Source organism: Haematobia irritans, chromosome 3, assembly GCF_050003625.1.
Source record: "Haematobia irritans isolate KBUSLIRL chromosome 3, ASM5000362v1, whole genome shotgun sequence".
NCBI classification, from domain to species: domain Eukaryota; kingdom Metazoa; phylum Arthropoda; class Insecta; order Diptera; family Muscidae; genus Haematobia; species Haematobia irritans.
Genome location: NC_134399.1, coordinates 204,144,310 through 204,150,309, shown reverse-complemented (window position 1 = coordinate 204,150,309; position 6,000 = coordinate 204,144,310).

Sequence of the window (6,000 nt, the reverse complement as noted above, 5' to 3'; positions counted from 1 at the left end):
AGTTTTTATAGGAATAAAATTTTGACAAAACTTTTTATAGAAATAAAAGTTTGATATAATATTTTATAGAATTAAAATTTTTACACAATTTTCCATGGAAGTAAAATTTAAAATACTTCTATAGAAATAAAATTTAAAAAAATTCTATAGAAATAAAATTTAAAAAAATTCTATAGAAATAATATTTTTACAAAATTTTCTACGGAAATAAAATTTATTGTTGTCTTTGATCTCAGCTTAAAACCATGCATTGACTAAACTTCAAGTGTAGCTTAACCAACAGAGGAAGAGTTTCGACAAAATTTTCTACGGAAATAAAATTTTGCTGACGAAATTATCTATAAATGTGAAAAATTTTAAAATTTTGAGAAAATTTTGTATGGAACTAAAATTGACACAATTCTGCAAGAAAAATTAAAAAAAAAATCTATAGGAATACAATTTTTACAAGATTTTCCATGGAAATAAAATTTTGACAAAATTTCCTACGGAAATAAAATTTTGAAAAAATTTCCTACGGAAATAAAATTTAGACAAAATTTTCTATAGCAATAAAATATTGAAAAATTTTCCATAGAAATAAAATTTTTAAATAAAATTTAGATCTATAAAAATAAAATTTTAAGATTTTTAAGATAATTCAAGAAAAATTAAAAAAAAAAATCTATAGGAATACAATCTTTACAAGATTTTCCATGGAAATAAAATTTTGACAAAATTTCTTACGGAAATAAAATTTTGAAAAAATTTCCAACGGAAATAAAATTTAGACAAAATTTTCTATAGCAATAAAATATTGAAAAATTTTCCATAGAAATAAAATTTTTAAATAAAATTTAGATCTATAAAAATAAAATTTTAAGAAAATTTTCTATGGAAATAAATTTTAAGAAAATTTTCTATGGAAATAAATTTTGACAAAATTTTCTATAAAAATAAAAAAATTCAACAAAATTTTCTATAGAAATAAAATTTTAAAAATACAATCTTGACAAACTTTTCAATAGAAATAAAATTTTGACAAAATTATCTATAGAAATAAAATTTTGATAAAAAGTAAAATTTTCCATAATAATATATATTTATTTGGTAGTTTTTTGTACAATTTTCTCCTAATTTTGGTAGATTATTTATGGCTCGAGTGGCAACCGTGAACTCAATCCTTTTGGCTGTTAATTGGTTTCAAAAACCAATATAAAATGATTTAAAATATTTTGATAAAGGTTAACGTTGCCCTGGGCTTCTCTCGTCTCTCATAAGAACGTAAATTCTGCCTTCAACCTGTGAGAACAAAAGTCGCGTGTCTTGTTTTTGGACACACATGAATTCCTATTTTGTTATTTTATGTACCTTGAACTCCGCTAGTTTCTAATTTTCAAAAAATATCTATCTTAGGAGTTCTAGATATTTCAACAAATTAATATAATCCCCACTTTCGATAATAATAAATAAGTGCACAATGTCAAGTGCAAAGTCCATGTTTGATTTAAATAAAGTAAGCGCCAATAGTTGACGTAGCCAGTTGTTGTTGACATGTGACGACGATTAGAAAAATTAACTGGATATTTAAGAAGCTGACATCAGCAGTTTACTAATGTATTAAGTTAACTGGTTTGTATTAGAGGTGTGCACGTGACACGAAATTGTCGTGACTCACGAAAATTTTCGTGATTCGTGCGTGAGTCGTGAGTCACGCTCATGACATGAGCGTGATTAACAAACCAAAATGTCGTGAGTGAGCGTGAGTCACGAAAATAATATCTTCGTGAGTGTGCGTGAGTAACGAATTACACTCACGAAAATATTCCTGCTCACCAACATAAGACGCTTAATAGTTAAATTCAATTACAATTTTAGTGACACCTGGGATGTTAAGAGTTTAATAACACTCTCGATTTTAATAATGCTCATGTTCGGTAAGGTAAATGAATCATAAAATTACTCGTGAGTCACGATAATTTTCGTGAGTTACGATATTTTTCGTGAGTCACGATATTTTTCGTGAGTCACGGTATTTTCGTGCGCGAGTGTGTACAAATTTTCCTTTCGTGCGTGAGTGTGTACAAATTTTCTTTTCGTGAGTGTGCGTATCGTGCGTGAGTGTGCGTGAGTATGATTTTTCTGCCGTGAGTGTGCGTGAGCGTGAGTAAACTATTACTCACATGCACACCTCTAGTTTGTATTAAAGAAAATCGGGTACATCACTAATCAGTCAGCAATATAATTAAAGGGTGATACTGTCAAAATTTGGTCAAGGGAAAATGCATGTAAATCGGCGAAATCGTTTATTTAAAAAATCAAATTAAATTTCTTTTTCAAGTTCAATTAGTATAAAATTCAGGAAAAGTATTCGGTTAGGCTTTCGCTTTTCCAAATCCGAATTGCCGGGCCTCACGCTTGACACCTGCCATCAGATTTTGTACAGCCACCTTGTCCACCTTCTTCGCCGCAGAAAGCCAGTTTGCCTTGAACTGCTGCTCGTCCTTAGCAGTTTTTTTTTGTCTTCTTTAGGTTCCGCTTGACAATAGCCCAGTATTTCTCAATTGGGTGGAGCTCTGGCGTGTTGGGAGGGTTCTTGTCCTTGGGAACCACCTGCACGTTGTTGACGGTGTACCACTCCATGGCCTTTTTACCGTAATAGCAAGATGCCAAATCCGGCCAATACAGTACGGAACAACCGTGTTTCTTCAGGAAAGGCAGCAGACGTTTATTCAAACACTCTTTCACGTAAATTTCTTGGTTGACAGTCCCGGAAGCTATGAAAATGCTGCTTTTCAAGCCACAGGTACAGATGGCTTGCCAAACCAGATATTTCTTTGCGAACTTCGACAGTTTTATGTGCTTGAAAATATCTGCTACCTTTCCCCTTCCTTTTGCCGTATAAAACTCCTGTCCCGGAATCTGCTTGTAGTCGGCTTTGACGTAGGTTTCGTCGTCCATTAACACGCAGTCAAACTTCGTCAGCATCGTCGTGTACAGCCTCCGGGATCGCGCTTTGGCCGTCGTATTTTGTTTATCATCGCGATTTGGAGTCACTACCTTCTTGTAAGTCGATAGTCCGGCTCGTTTTTTGGCTCCATGCACGTTTGTAGACGATACACCCAGCTTATTTGCGGCATCTCGGAGAGAGATTATTTCGCTTGAAACTACCGGCAACTCTCTTTGTCGTCCCAGCGGCTTCCGGTTTTCGATTTCCCCCCGATCCAGACTTCCTGACTGTCGACAAACGTTCCCCAAACACTTTAATTACATTTGTAACGGTTGACTTGGCAACTTTTAGCGATTTTGCCAGCTTTGCGTGCGAGTAGCTCGGATTTTCGCGATGCGCGAGCAAAATTTTGATACGCTGCTCTTCTTGCTTGGAGGCATTTTGACAACTGAGGAGAGAATTCCAAAATCAAAATAGGAGCAACATTCCACACACACACACACAACTTCAAAATGAGGGGTGTTCAGGTTTGTTAAATGCAAACTTGAAAGAAATACGTCAAGTTTATATTGACCAAATTTTCACCGTATCACCCTTTAATGAAACAATATATTTAATATTATAATCAGATTGTTATTATATAGTTTACGCTATTAATTTAAATTATTATAATACACTTATTATAGATTAATTTAATCATAATTAATTTTATTAATTAATTAGTTAATTTTTCCAATTACAATTAATTGAATTTCAAAAAAAATTTCAATTAAATTTTTAATTGGTTCAACAAATTGGTGATGGTGGGTACGGTGGTGGGTTTTTAAGATTCGGCCCGGCCGAATTTAATGCTGTATATACTTGTTTTAATTGACTTTGGTGATTGATACTATCATTTCTGTGATTGAAGACATTTCAATTAAAAATTAATTGAATCAATTAATTTCGTGATTGACGACAAAGAATATTTTTTCTGTGTACCCAAGACAGTAGCACTTCTAATATTATTCTTATATTTTACTACGTCTAATCTTGTAAATAAAAAAATAAATAAATAAAATAGCTTGCATAATCTATGATATTAGGGCAATATTTTTTTCAGTACATGTTCTACCTAAAAACCTTGTACAGATTAAAATTCTGGTGTTGGGCTAAAATGTTTCTGGTCGAGGGCTCCAACTTAACTAAACCAATGGTTACATGTGATTTTGAATAGCTCATGCCAACTATAGGAAATTTGTTTGCAGTTTATTATTAACTTTGGCCTTGTTCTTTACAACAAACAAAAAATTGCAATCTATTACTACTTTTCTTCGATAACATGCAATAAAATATTTAATTCCGTTGGAATATAAAATTATCTATAATCAATGTGCAATTACTGAACAATTTTTATTAATCTAATATTTATATATGTAACGACATTGTCGTAGATACGGGTTCCACTAACAAATTGTGCAAAAGCTGGCCATTGTTATTTGTTATTACACTCAAGAAAAACAAAATAAAACGAAACTTTTATTGTGCTGGTAAAAAGGAAAATTGTATAATTTTATTATTGTTAACAACTATTATTAACATTCAATCACTAAAGAAAAGTGATAACAATAACCTATTTATAATGGAAAGATATGAAGGTTCAAGTCCTACGTATTGTAACTTATTCATCGTCGTCGGAAGAACTACTATCCAATTGTGCATCCATAATGGTAAGGACAAAAAAAAATCGCATTTACTTTTATTTTAAAAATATGTAATCTCGTTTTTATTGTGGCGGCACTAAACATATGAAATACCTCTTCTTTGTAAATTAATCAGCTGTAGTGCAGATATTGAAAAACAACCACAATACACGCGTCCTATAACTAGTTGGCTGATAAGCCCCCGGTCTAACAAAGAAAAACACTATTTGCAAAATTCGTTTTTATTATTCAACATAGTTCCCTTCAAGAGCGATACAACGATTATAACGACCTTCCAATTTTTGTATATCATTTTGGTAGTACTCCTTCGGTTTTGCCTCAAAATAGGCCTCAGTTTCGGCGATCACCTCTTCATTGCAGCCAAATTTTTTCCCTGCGAGCATCCTTTTGAGGTCTGAGAACAAAAAAAAAATGCCGCTGGGGGCTAGATCTGGAGAATACGGTGTGTGGGGAAGCAATTCGAAGTCTAATTCATGAATTTTTGCCATCGTTCTCAATGACTTGTGGCACGGTGCGTTGTCTTGGTGGAACAACTCTTTTTTCTTCTTCATATGGGGCCGTTTTGCCGAGATTTCGACCTTCAAACGCTCCAGTAACGCCATATAATAGTCACCATTGATGGTTTTTCCCTTCTCAAGATAATCGATAAAAATTATTCCCTGCGCATCCCAAAAAACAGAGGCCATTACTTTGCCAGCGGACTTTTGAGTCTTTCCGCGCTTCGGAGACGGTTCACCGGTCGCTGTCCACTCAGCCGACTGTCGATTGGACTCAGGAGTGTAGTGATGGAGCCATGTTTCATCCATTGTCACATATCGACGGAAAAACTCGTGTGTATTACGAGTTAACAGATGCAAACACCGCTCAGAATTATCAACACGTTGTTGTTTTTGGTCAAATGTGAGCTCGCCCGGCACCCATTTTGCACAGAGCTTCCGCATATCCAAATATTGATGAATGATATGACCAACACGTTCCTTTGGCATCTGCTATCTCAATCAACTTCATTTTACGGTCATTCAAAATCATTTTGTGGATTTTTTTGATGTTTTCGTCGGTAACCACATCTATCGGGCGTCCACTGCGTTCACCGTCCTCCGTGCTCATTTCACCACGCTTGAATTGTGCATACCATTCTATTAGTGTTGATTTACCTGGGGCAGAGTCCGGTAACGCATTATCAAGCCAAGTTTTTGCTTCCACCGTATTTTTCCCTTCAGAAAACAGTATTTTATCAAAACACGAAATTCCTTTTTTTCAATTTTTTTCACAGTAACAAAAGTTGCTTCACAAATGACGCTCTATCTCACAAATTGACTTACAGACGTCAAATTTTGACACGAATCATTTGAAGGTTGGTACTATATA